The following is a 15,049-nucleotide window of genomic DNA, read 5'->3' on the forward strand; positions in this document are numbered from 1 at the left end:
ATGTATTCAATCTTCATTCTGATTTGATGATATCCTGAACGAAGATCCAACTTGGTGAAGTAAATTGGTCCATGCAATTCATCCAGTAATTCATCAATGACAGGAATGGGGAACTTATATTTAATAGTGATCTTGTTGAGCTCCCTATAATCCGGACACATGCGCCATGATCCATCCTTCTTGTGCACCAATACTACTGGAGCAGAGAAAGAACTTTGACTCGGTTGAATTATACCAGCCTCTAGCATTTCTGCAACCATACGTTCACTTTCACTTTTTTGGACATAGGGATATCTGTACGGCCTGATGTTTGGAGGAACACTTCCTGGAATCAGATGAATAGCATGATCATGATCACGCATAGGTGGGAGACCTTTGGGAGTCTCAAATACCTTGGAATGATTGTCCAGGACTTTTTGGAGATCTAGAGAAATAGATGATTCTAATGTGGAAACATCTAGCGAACATAATTGTGCAATTACACCCCTTTTCTCCTTTTTTAGAAGCTTTGTCATACCATTAGAGCTGATTATCTTTCCTGGTTTCCCTGCAATACCCCTTAATTCAACTTCCTTTCCTTCCATAGAAAATTTGATGAAAAGTTCTTGAAAAGTAAAAGCTATTGTACCCAAGGATTGTAGCCATTGGACTCCTAGTACAACATCAGCACCTCCCATTGGAATGGAAAGCATTGGGCTAGTCAATACATATTCTCCCATGGATAGCTTGATATTATGGCACTTTCCAGAGCAATTTATTGTTCCTCCATTTGAAATCATCACTTGACACTCTGGTGCTGGATATAGGAAGCAATTCAATTCTTTTGCTACCCTACAATGAATAAAATTGTGGGTGCTTCCTGAATCAATCAACACTATCACCTTTTCTTCTTGATTTGTCCTTCTATCTTGATGGTTTGAGGAGTGGTAATTCCCGCCAATGCATTACAAGATATGGTCAGATTTATTTGTTCTTCATCTAGGCTTTGTTCCTGGAACATATCCTGTTCTTTTGACCTTTCTTGCTCCTTTTCTTCTTCCTCTTCACAATCTATGTAGAATAATTTCTTCTCAGCACACTTATGAGCTTTAGTGTATTTGCTATCAAAACTATAACAAAGCCCTTTTGATCTTTTTTCTTCCAATTGTTGTGGTGTCAACCTTATAGGTTGTGGAAGACTAGGGGCAACTGCACTTCTGTCTTTATAGTTGTGAGTGGTATGCTTCCTGGTTGCCATAATTTTGCTTTCCATTTTTCTTGCTAACCTGAATGCCTTCTATAATGAATCAGGTTCCCAAAGTCGAACATCATGTTGGATATTATCCTTTAAAGACCCTATGAACACATCAATCCTATGCTGCTCTGGAATATCTTTTACCCTTATGTTCAATTTTTGGAACTCCTCAATGTGCTCCATTATTGAACCCTTTTGTTTGAGACTTATCAATTGGCTAAAAAAAGTGTTGCTTTTGTATCCTCATAATGTGCTATCAATTCTTCCGTAAAAATTGCCCAATTGATAAATTGTTTACGAGAGCAAAGCCATTGATACCATACAAATTGATTTGGTTCCAAATATAAAGTTGCCATATGTACCTTTTGTGTGTTTTGCACATTATTGAGATCGAAGAACTGCTCCATCTGTAATATCCATGTGGCGGGATCCTTGCGATCAAACTTCCTCATATCGATTTTTGGAATATGGTGGGTCTTCGATCCAACATTAGAGTCTATGGAATCATGATTAACATTTCTTTTGTTCACATCATGAGTTTCCTTTACAACCTTTTCACCATTAGTAAGTATTTCTTGTAGAAAATTTGTCAAATCTGTCTTCAAATCTGCCATGTCTGTCTTCAAATCTGTCCTCAAATCTGTCTTCATATCATCCATCTTAGCTTCCATGCCCTTTATCTTAGATTCCACGCCATTTATCTTAGCATCTGTTAGCTTTTGTGAGCGTGACATTTGTTGCACTTGTTCTTGTAATTTTGATATATCATATAACATTTCTTCCTCTTCTTCATGAGTCATGCTAGAGCTTTCAGGTTCCTTACTAGGTGTTTACATTTTCTTTCCTTGGGGCATCAGTTACCGATAATAATGTTTTACTATGCCCTTTGAATTCCTTCAAACCAAGCTTATGCAAAAATAAAAAATAAAAACTACACACCTTTTTTTTACTTTGTAGAAGCCTGATATTGAATCTGATGTATCTCTGTAATTTCAAATCATCTAGTTCTGAAATTGTGATCTGTAGTAGCCTTCTATGTCCTCTTTCCAATTCCACTAGTCTGAACCAAATTGGATTCTCCAAGAAAGAGTTATGCCCAATCTCCCGCAGTGACCTGATTATAGACTAGTTCAGTAGAGGGAACTTGTATGAAGTGTCACGTGTCACGGTTTCAACCTTTGACTATGAAAAATATATAAAAGAAAACTACAGTCCATCCTCTTTCTTCACCTTCTTACGAAATTTCAATCCGATGCTCAGAAAGAAAGTTATGACGATTTTCCCCAGGTCACCTGTTTTGAGTGTAATTCAGGAGTCTGCAAAAAGACCAACTTCCTGAGATCATATCTCCGAAAATATCACGTTAAAAGCTCTGAAATGTGGACCCAAGGTTCCGTGAGATTTCTCCTCACATGGGTTTTTCTTGCGACTTCTGAAACGTCACATAAAAAAAGTTATAGCAAAAATTCCACGATGACCTGTTTGGAGCAGCGAAACCCTAGAATCCAAAGCTCTGATACCAAATGTTATGAAACCAGCTCACAAAAGATAGAAAAGAGAGATCCACGCCTTAGAATTCAGCCTCTTCAAGGGGGCAACCTCCTTTACATTACATAAATGAACAATTCTTGGATGATACAAATGACAAAACCTCCTTTCTATATATAGGAGTCTACGTAGTCACAATATAATCCAGCCGACCTAACAATAATAATATAAAGCCACAAAAATAACAATAGAGGGATTCTATGGGCACATTAATAACAATATGGGGGTAATGGGAGCACAACAATATAAATAAGGGGTATAACTACAATAGTAATGGGGCAATCACTAGTATTATAGGGACCCAACAAAAAATATCTGCCATTATCTGTCCTTAGCACCTTTATCTTCTTCTCTGTCTGGTTTTCCACCAGAGCCTTAAATTCTTTAAACTTATCAAAGACTTTAGGTTTTTTCTTAAGGAAATATATCCATGTATTCCTTGAGAAGTCATCTATAAATGATACATAGTACACAGACTTACTCAGTGATGGAACCTTCACAGGTCCAAACACATCACTGTGCACAAGCTCTAATATCTGTTTTGCCCTCTTACCACCAGAGGGGAAACTCACCCATTTCTACTTCCCATATACACAATTTTTACAGAAATCAAAATCCAAAGAGCTATTACTCATACCTTCTACCATACCTTTACCATGAAGTATTTGAAGGCCCTTCTCTCCAATGTGTTGAAGCCTTTGATGCCACAACATGGTCGTCTCTCCAGAGACCACTAGACTTTCTACTCCACTTTCAGGAACCACAGAACTGTTACACCCATCAACAACATTGCCACCTTACAACTTGTATATATTTCCAATACAAACTCCCCACATCAATACTAGTTCTCCCCAAACCATCTTGTAGGTATCCTTCTCAAACACTTTTTTTACACCTGCATAATCTAGCTTGCTTACAAAAATCAGATTTCTGGCCAATGCATGAATATGTAAGACACCTGGAAGTGTTCTAACCCTTCCACCTTGCAACTTCAACTTTACTTTTCCATGACCAACAATTCTAGCCTTCCTATCATCCCCTAGGAAGACATCACCACCACCATATTTCTCATACTCGCAGAACCAATCTCTATGGGGAGTGAAGTGAAAGGATGTACCTCAGACAATCAACCATACCTCATGATCTACATGTGTACTTGAAGAAGCGAACTACACGTCCCCACCTTCATCTAAGGTGGTTTTCACCTCTGCAGAAAGAGAATCATCAAATCCCTTTCCCTTGCCAGGAGCTTTAGATTTATAGTCCCTTTTGTAATGCCCTTCCTTTCCGCATTTCCAGTACACCACCTTTACAGGGTTTCCTGGAAATTTAGATCTCCCTCTAGATTTAGATCTCCCACTCAATGACTTATTTTTGTTTCTATTTTGGGACCGTCCTCATATAGACAAGGCATCACCATTCTAGATCTCCATATTTTTTTGTCTCATCTCCTCCATCAGCAAGGATGAGACTATTTCATTAAACTACAAGGCAGTTGAAATGATACCTATTGCAATAACCAAACTATCCCCCGAATCTCGTAGAGAACACAACAAACTAATGCACTTATCTTCATCAATTTTTTTTATATCAAGAGACGATAAATGACTTACCATAATACTAAATGAATTTAGATTCTCTGTCACCAAGTCTCCATCTTTCATCCTCAGGTTATAGAGATTTTTCAGTAGGAACAACTTATTTACCAGACACTTAGATAGGTAGAAAGTCCCTAACTTGTTCAACAAAGCCTTCGCCATAGCTTCCCATGATACATTGAACAATACTGAATCTGAGACACACAATTGTATTGTGCTATTTGCCTTCTAATCCAACTTCTTCCATTCTTCATCAGATACTCTCATTGGTTTAGTACCCAGATCTACCGCAATCCACTGATCTTTATCCACTAACAGATCCTCAATCTTGAGTTTTCACAACTCAAAACTCTAACCATTAAATTTATCGATCTCTATCTTTCCACTGCTTTCCATCTTCTTTCACCACCAGAATCGATCCCGTAGATCTCCCACTGAACATGGTCTACCACAGGCCTAAGTGAAACCCCTTAGTAACAAAGGAGTCCCCTTGAAGCCAAAACAGGTCTGATACCAAATGTAGGTTTTAACCCCATACAGAAATTACTTGCATACAAATTCTAGAACACAGAAAATAAATAATGCGAGAGCATAACACATAAAAATTATATGCACAGAGATTTTCCCCTGGATCCTAAAACTGGGACTACCAGCTTGATTTTTCATTATGTTCCTTTCAATGTTACAATACATATTTATACATGCCGAAGCATCCAATACCATGGACTAAAAAAACATCGCATCCAAAACCATGGACCGAAAACCATCGTGTCCAAAACCATGGACCGAAACCCATTGCGTCCAAAACCATGGACTGAAAACCATCGCATCCAATATCATGTGCGAAAATCATGCACAAAACCATAGGTAGGTCTGCCCAACCTAACATAGGGTCTAAAACCAAAATTTTTCATGGCGTTGCCCCAGACCCCATAGAGTGGGGTTACCTGCACCCCTCAAACCGCCTCTGACTCCCTCCACTATGCAATTGGTGCAACGAAGGGGGCGCTTTTCCTCCCTTCTAACCTCCCAATTAACTACGTCGGCTAGTTGTGGAAAGAATATAACACAACCCAACAAAGAGAACGCCTTAGGTAAAAGGGTTGCACCGGGAGATGGATTACAGGGGATGGGTCATACTTGGTAGTGCAGATAGGTAGAGTGGGTCGGGTTACCAATGAAAGGCTTTTCCTCTCTGAGAGAGAGAGGTTTTTCCCTAACAGGGAGCCAATATCTTGTGTTCTTTTTCTTATGCTTTTGGCACCAATTTGATGAAGTAAACATGCATGCATCAATAAGAAGAGAGGAATATTAAGCTAACAAGATAAATTGTGAAGGTGCTTCACAAATTGTTTCAAGTCTAGAAAAATCCTACTATACCCCATTGCCCCAGATTCTTCAACACGATATAAGAGCTAAGGTGACACATCAAGGAAAGGGAATCTCAAGAACATCTATGAGGTTGAAGCATCAAGCCAAGAAGTCTCAATAGAATCAAGGACAGGAAGGAATATCATCTATCATTCATTAAGGAATACTACAAATAAAGAAGAAAAGCCTTGTATAAAGGCACCTACAAGAAGAACAAATCAAAGAGGGAACTACATCAAGCTACACCATCTCCAAAAAGGAAAGGAACTATGAGTCAAGTCGTCAAGAAAATCTCATCATCAAGAATGTCCATTTGAAGAAAGCAACTTGAAGAACATCAAGATCTAAGGAAGGTAAGTCATCAAGTCTTCAAGAAGAAAGAAATTTCACTACATCTCAAACTCTATGAAGTAAGTATATGTCCCCTTCTAAGTGTATCTCAATGTCTTTTGCAAGGAAAGTAACAAATTGTTTGGGACCACTACATGGCCAAAGTCCAATGATTTGGATGCCAAGAATATGGATGCCACAAAAGGAATTGTCCTAAACCTAATAAGGACAACAAGAGAAAGTGAAAAAGGGAAGAGGCTCATGTTACTCAAGAAGTTAAAGAAGAAGAAAAGAAGTAGAAAAAGTAAGATCCTCCATATCTCTACTATCACTAAGTCAACCTCTTTTCTTAAAGTCTTCTTTCAAAGTTTTGAGTAGTATAGGAGCATATAGAAATATAAAATATTGCATGGTTAAAGATATCTTCTAGATTATAGGAGCATGGTGTCAATATAGCTCAAGATATTCATAGAGAAGGAGCATACCTATTATAGGGCCTCATCCACAATGAAAGAATGATTGATCATGATTAAAATTCTTAGAAGGCCTCCATCATCAAAGGAAGAAACATTTGAAAGATAAGGTTCTTCAATATCCTCTGATAAAATCGTCAAAATATGGTTCATACATAAGGGCAGATGTCTCACTAGGAGTCCCATTTATGGGATTCAAGAAAGGATGGTATACAAGCGAGAGTAGATGAAGCAATAAAGGCTACACCAATCAAGGAGAACTATCAAATAAAGCTGAGATGATAAAAGCATAATCAAGATGAGGTATGTATGCATGAAAGTTTAAGTCATGTCATCATATATATTGTGTCATGGGGAAAGTTCTAGAATAATGATCAAGAATAAAAGGATCTCTTTCCCTGACGATATGCTCGGACGAATATACTACAATGAAATAAAGGTCAACATGAAGAGGTGCTCTCATAAGGAGGATAAGGTGGTTGACTAATCAATCCAAGAAGAAGCAAATGAAGAAAGAGATAAAGCATGTGAAGAACATCATGGTCATAAAGAATCACTATCTAACAAGATTCCTCAACATTTCTCAAAAGAAGGCATGGCAACTTTGACAAAGGAAGAAAAATATCAAATGAACCTTAACACCTATGAAGGCCTTAGAGATAGTAAGGTTCGGATAACCGATTCAACTCTACAAAGATATCATGATGAAGAATCCATCCAACAAAAGCATCATTTGATGTTGAAGCAATATCGTGACAAAGTCATGAAGGGTTACTAAATCAAAGTATGGGAACAAGAAAGTACAACTAAGCATCCATGTGATAAGTATTATGAAGCATATACAAGATGACAAAGGAGTAGCTAGATGACAAAAGGACCTGATATATATCAAGGAGGCCACTTTCCACAAAGGGAGCACTGACATGACAAACCAGGAGGGAAAGTGATCGATGGCTAGTACCCTACAAAGAAGAAGTTCAAACAAAGACTTCATGACATCGAAGGAAAAAAGGGGATCAAGTAGCTAAAGGATGCATGAAGAATAAGTTGTTGATGAATAGACAAGTCCCTAGCTAAAAGGGAGTTCTAACAAGTTCCCAACTACAAAGGAGCTTGGGAAAGTTTGTTGTCAGAGGAAACTTAGGCATGTCTTCCTCAATCAAGGGGAAGAGATAGACACAACATTATTGTCTTCAATTGGAAAAAACAAATGGGAGGATTGGGTAATCATCTGGCATCTGATGCTCTTTGCGTATGCTTAGGGCATCCAAGACAATAGTAGGAAAGAGAACCGATATTCTTTGAGGGCTGGGAAGCCAAGACAAGAATTGTTGTAGAAGGTCATACTCAGGGAACACTTGGGTGGGTATGTACCTTGAGAGACAATGAATAGGGTGTTTATAAGCCAGGGTCTCACCAACGTTGTGCTCTGATCTTATGAGAGATAAAGTTGTTATTCAAGGCCTTGCTATGAACAATGTTGGCTACTATGATGCTATAACAGACAAATTTCCAGTTTGGTTCCTCTTATGTCAATTATTCAAGATTGAAAAATAGACAAACACCTTGTAATGATTGATGAATACCTCTCTAGTTAAGAGGGGGTGTTGAAGAAAGTGTAACTAGGTTCAGCTGCCATAAATGTACTTTTGATATTTGTATATATATATATATATATAACATCAATGAGTTTCTTGCTCATTGAAATAGGCCTAGCACAAGTTAAAGTGCTATAGGTGAGTTGAAGAGTCAAAAGAAAATGTTGAAGACCTTAAGGGCATGTTACACCACGTATATTTATGTATTAGAGTCAAATATATTTCTAGCCTTGTGCCTTCGTTCGGGTCATGGACCCATGCAATCCCGAAACTTCATTCTAGCAGGTCGGGTCATGCCGTTTATGGATGCACAAGCACACGTGGTCGTGTCAAAAATGCTAACTCATCACCACCCATTACTCTTCTGCATGTTTGTGCAACCACTTTTCTTGATGCTCCCTTTTGCCTTCATCCAGGTCGTGCACCCATGGAAACCCCAAATTTCATTCGGGTGAGTTAGGTCGTGTTGTGTGTGGGTGACTGTGCAAATGCATTCCGGCAGACTGGGTCATGTCGTGCCATATGTGGGCACTCGGGCACTCATTGACGTGCAAAAAATGCTAAGTTGTGACCGCCCATGTGTCTTCTGCATGTTAGTGTCATGCATTTTCTCGATGCTCCCTTGTGCCTTTGTTCAGGTTGTGCACCCATGGAAACCCCAAATTTTGTTTGGGTGGGTCGGGTCATGTCATGTGTGGGTGCCCATGCAAATGCATTCGCGCGAGTCGGTCGGCTCGCCGAGGGCGGGTCGGGTCATCCTATGTTGTGTGTGGGTACTCAGGTACATGTGGTCATGCAAGAAATGCTAAGTCATGACCGCCCATGTGTCTTCTGCACATTCATGTGGGCCGTTTTCCCAAGACTCCCTCATGCCTTCGTTCGGGTCGTGCACCCATGGAAACCCCAAATTTCATTCGGGCAGGTTAAATTGTGTTGTTTGTGGGTGCCCATGAAAATGAGTTTGAGTGAGTCAGGTTGGATCGGCTAGGGCTAGTCAAGTCATGTGGTGTCATGTGTGGGTGCCTTGGCACACGTGTCCGTGCCAAAAATTCCAAGTCATTACTACCCATGTGTCTTCTACATGTTCGTGCGGTCTGTTTGCTCGACGCTCCATCGTTCCTTCATTCGAGTCATGCACCCATGGAAACCCAAAATTTTGTTCAGGCGGGTCAAATGTTGTCGTGTGTGGCTACCCATGCAAACATGTTCAGGCAATTTTTGTCAGGTCGGGTCATTTCGTATGAGGGCACCCAGGGTAGGTCGGGGCGGGTCATGTGAGGGCGCTCAGGGTGGGTCAGGTCGGGTCGGTTCTCCAAGATTGGGTCAGGTCACTCAGGCCGGGTTAGGTCGTGTTATTTGAGGGAAAAGCAAATGATTACAGGCATCGGGGTTGTAGTTCCCTCCACCATTTATCAAACTTTAAATAGGTTAGAGGGTGTGGCCACTTCATTGAGCCATGCCATGGAATCGAGGGCTCCAAGTGGGCCATTTTTGGTAGGCAGAACTGGTGATGTGGGATGAACCGAAGGTCGAGTTACGGTGCCGAATTGTGCACTAACCTAGATCCCACAAAGGGTGTTGGTTGATTAATACAACAGGACGGTGGTCATGGAAGTTGAAATTTGCTGAGTGTGTAACAACTCACCTGCTAAATCAACTAGCCCCAAAAATGGATGGTGCTAAAGCGTGCAGCGTATACTTGACCATCAGAGCAATTTCCTAGCTTCGATGAGTAGGAGGATAGGGTGGTTGTTGAGAAACCTTTGGTGTGATATTGGGTGGATCGACCCCAGGTGTAGATCTTGGTGGTAGTAGTAAGTTTCCAAATGAGAACTTTAAGGATTGAAGTGGAAAAAGTTTCCAGCTGAACAACACTTGGACATGGGTTAGTCGATCCTAAGAGATGGGGAAGCCTTGTATCAAGGGTGCACTTTGCATGAGAATCGAAAGGGAATTGGGTTAATACTCTCAAGCTGGGACACAGCGGAAGACGACAACGTTAGGAAATCCAGAGACGTCGTCTGGGGCCCTGGGAAGAGTTATATTTTCGTTTTAACAACTTTACACCCTGGAATCAGTTCACCTGGAGATAGAGTCAAACACCTAGAAGAGCACCACACATCTTGCAATGTCTAGTGCACCCTTAGTGGCCCTTGAAAATTTGGAGGACCGAGTACAGTTCATGCTTGGTCGTACTCATAACTGCATCAAGTCTCCAAGGTGAACAACCTCTGGTCAATAGAATAATGTAGGTAAGGGAATCAACAAAATGGATCTGTAACTTTGGGAAAAGGATTGGCTCTGAGGGCTGGGCATAGTGTTATGTGCCCTCAACTCATGGGCTATCGGCAGTCTGCTCAAGATGCTCTTGCGCTGAGGGTAGGCAGTCATGTGCCAATTGGGCTATGGGCATAAAATTACCCCTACCAGGGGATTTTTCCTAGGCGGCAAACAATAAACTCAGAACTAGTACACACAAAGGGAATATGACTATTTAATTAAAACAAATCATTGCAATGGTCCCCATGGATCCTAACGCAATGTGATTTCTACCTAGTGCTTTGAATGTTAAAGTGAAGAAATTCAACCAAGCATGGGTAAACGACGAGAGTAACTATGAATCTCTTAAGGTATCCAAATGCCTTGTCATCTAATTAGTGACGTACATGAATGGGTTAATGAGATTCCCACTATCCCTATATACTATCTAGCGAAAACACAACCAAGGGAACGGGCTTAGCAGAATCAGCAGGGAATGAGGACCCTATTGAGCTTGACTCTAGTTCAACCTTGTGAAATGACTTGAGAGGTGTAGAATAAGTGGGATCCATTTTCGACACAAGTGAAATACCACTACTTTTAACATTATTTTACTTATTCCCTGGGGAGGAGACAGGGAACTTCCCTATTTTTGGACCTTAAGGCAAATTTTGGTAGGTTGATCTACGCATAAGACATTGTCAAGTGGGGAGTTGTGCTAGGGCGGCACATCTATTAAAATATAATGCAAGCATCCTAAGATGAGCTCAACAAGAATAGAAATATCATGTGGAACAAAAGGGTGAAAGCTCATTTGATTTTGATTTTCAGTACAAATACAAATGTGAAAAAGTGGCCTATCGATCCTTTAGATTTTCAAAATTTAAAGCTAGAGGTGTCAGAAAAGTTACCACATGGATAATTAGCTTGTGGCAGCCAAGCATTCATAGTGATGTTGATTTTTGATCCTTCGATTTCAGATCTTCCTATCATTCACAGTTTCCATGTCGTGGCGTGGCCGAAACCACCGACGGAAACCACCCAAGTCTGAGAAACATGGGATTTCCATGTCTCGCCCCTAGCACAGGGAACTTGGGGTGTCCATTTCGGGGTGTGATGGAAATGGCTACCCAAGTCTGTGGACACATGGGGTTTCCATTTCACGTCACGACAAAAATTGCTACCCAAGTCTGGGAATCATGGGCTTCCATGTTGTGTCGTGGCTAAAATTATGGCCTTCATCTGGGGATCTTCGAGTTTCCATGTCATTGTGCAACAGGGAATAGCCACCCAAGTCTAGGGAGCTTCAATTTTCCATGTCATCATGTGACGGGGAACGACCACCCAAGTCTAGGGAGCTTCGGGTTTCCATATTATCTTGCGATAGGGAATGGCCTCCCAAGTCTACCAAACATGGGGCTTTTCATTCCGTTGCATGATGGATACTGCCCAATTATGGGAAACTTGGGTCTTCCATGTCCTGCCATGACAGAAACCTTGACCTCAGTGTAGGGAACTCGGGTTTCCATGCCGTAGAATGATAGAGAACCGCCCAAGTCCACAGAACCTGGGCACTTCTATTGCATGGCATTAGGGAAATCACCTAATTTTAGGAACCTCTGGGTATCCATCTCTCACTTGGCTGAAAACCATGTCCCTGGTGTGGGGAATTTGGGTTTCCCTGTCGTAACATGACCAAAATTTCCCAAGTTTATGGAACTTGTGGTTTCCATGTTGTGGCCCGATGAAGAATCACCCAAGTCTTGTGAACTCGGGGTTTCTATTTCACCGTAGGGTGGAAACTGCTTATCTATTATGTCTCCAAAACTTGGGGTTTCCATGCCTCAAGGTGATAGAAGCCAATTAAGTGCAAGGAAAGCAAGGTTTCCTTGCCCCGTTGTGATGACAGTTGCCCAAGTGTGCAAAATCTAGGGTTTCCATGTCCCATCACATATGGGGGCTTGGGGTGTCAGGGATTCGAGTTGGGAGTGCCCGAGAGAGTCAAAAAATTGAACCCATAGTATGGGAGTGCCTTGATGTGTGATGGGTGCCCGTGTTTAGTTAAATGTGAGTATGGTGAGTATTTGGTTATATGCGATGACTTGGCGTCAAATTGGCTTATGTGTGACAGTGATGGGCACGCCATGTTGGGCAGGGCACCTGCCCCTTGATACGCGCATGATGGGTTCGTCATTGGTAGAAGCCATGTGGGCAGCCCGTATTAGGTGCCCGAATGAAAGAGGTGACCATGTTTGGATGAGTTAAGATGTGGTAAGTTTTTCGACGTGCGGCGATGGGTGTAATCAACTAAGTGTTGCAGCCGACCCATGGGTGTGACAATGCACATGAAGGGACACAACGATTCACTGGAATGAGGTGTGTCGAGGTTATGTGGTAGGTTGGTTAGGCATGCATGATGATGGAGTCAATCCTTATTACCCCTGAGAGACATGGCCCTTGGTCGAAAGGATGCATATAGGTAAGTAGGATGGCATTTGACCAAGGGACATTGAAATTAGACTTCCACATCGTAGAACAAGTGTGAAGGAAGAAGTTGGATGAAAACAGAAGGAAGAGAAGGCCATGAGTAAACGGGTCGGACTTGGTAGTGTGAGCGGGCAGAGCGGGTCAGGTTACGGATTGGGGTAGGTAAGCCACATTGCATGTGGGCCATGCGCCCTCACTATGGCCCACACCGATGGGCAGAGTTTGGGCACTGTTGTTTTGGGAAGTTTCAGTGTTTACAAATAAATGCTTAAACCCCTAGACTAGTAGCTAATTCTAGAACAACATTGCAAAGCATTCTCTACTTTTTCTATGACCAATAGATTAAATAAGAGGTAAAGAAGCCTACCTGAAGATTTCTCTTACTCCTTATATCCCTTGACCAATTCTATCACTCCTTTCCGTACTTAATATGCTTGAAGAGTACCTGCACACTTACAAAAGACAAAAACCGATCAAAGCATATGATAATGATCTATTGATTAAACATAGCATGGAATCAAGTACATAGTGCACATATGAAATCATCAATGAATAACACAAGCATATGGAAAAATATTTGAACACTTTATTAGTAAAAGGAAGAGTTACGACCCAATTTGATTGATTCAACATCACTCCTCCATTTCAATCCCATCCTCTCCTCATAACAAGCAAGACATTTTGACATCATTACGATACTTAAAATCAACTCAAGTCTCATACTAATAGCATCTCCCTATAATTCAATGATTCCCAACCCTTGATCAGTTAGATGAGTGGTCTTTTTATAGGTGAATGAAGGAAGTTATGCCATAAATGGTGATAATGAATGCCCTCCCAAAAATAGGATTTAGCTCCATGGAGGAAGGGATAAATGGATTGATGTTCCTTAACTCCCTACCTATTCCAAATTCGAGCTCAAAGGAGTAGATAAAATTGGAAAACTTCTAGATGCAACCAATGGATAAGAATATTCCCAAACCCCAAAGAAATTTCTCTCAAATTTACCCAGCGCAGGCCAAAGAGGGCTCAAGTTCACTGCTAGCACCCTAGCAGTGTACTGGACTGCATTGTAGTGCACCCTAATGAAATCATGTACGCACTGATATTCTTAGAGGTAGTTTTTGGATTATTTTAGTCATGGAACTCCTTGGGAAGCTAGGCATTCTGATGGTTGACTTCTTTAGGGCATGTAACAACTGACGTAGGGTTTGCTGGGACCTAATAGTACTGATCTATAGGTTGGTTTTGATGTGCCCAAATGGATCTATAACAGTTGCCCCTAAAGCATGAAGTCGTAAATATGTATGTCAAGTGAAATGCTTTGTCATGTGGAGAGGAGGTTTCGAAGCAGAAGATGACTTGCATAAATTACAATACATATATCATGATAATTTGATTTTTTTTCTCATGAACTTGTTGAGGGAAGGCATGCCCATTCTCAACTTATAAACTTTCATTACATGTACAAATATAAGTGTCTACAAATATAGACCCATGAATGGATGACCATGAATGTAAGGCCACTATACATTTGATTTAGTACTCCTAAAAATATCGTAGCCCAAATGAATGAAACTAGATCTGGGGTCTTCAATCTCATTCAATATTTCTCTTAAGTACAAGTCTAACCATGTCAATAGATGATCTGAAGTCAAACATGACAAGGCATCGTCTGATTACCATCCAATGATGTAAGCAATTAAAAGACCCGAGAGGAATTATCAATAATGATAATGACCATCAAGGTACTATAGTACATTTCACATGGTGTGAATAAATGATTTGATGTCAAACACCATACAAAGTCTTTCGGTTGAAGGTCAATGATGTCAACCTATCATCGGAAGCGAAAAACCTGCCATTTGATGTATGCAAGCCTCAAGGTACTGAAGGGGTGTTTCTAAGTCAAATTATTGGATGATGTGCTGATGTCAACAAGAAGCGACTCATCGCAGGAGGGCCTTGATGTATCCCACAAAAATGACATGAAACAAGGTAAATGATTTTGGGGATGAAAAATCGACTGACGACAAAAGGTTCAGGAATGGAGGTCATGAAAATGAATGTTTACGGTTTTGAAAAGGATGAACTTTGAACTGAATGATTTATCTTGAACATGTCAATGACACTAAAATGAATTGGTAGCAT

The sequence above is a fragment of the Pinus tabuliformis genome, chromosome 5_2, assembly GCF_031772625.1.
Source record: "Pinus tabuliformis cultivar Carrire ecotype Pingquan chromosome 5_2, CPIR1, whole genome shotgun sequence".
Lineage (NCBI taxonomy): Eukaryota > Viridiplantae > Streptophyta > Pinopsida > Pinales > Pinaceae > Pinus > Pinus tabuliformis.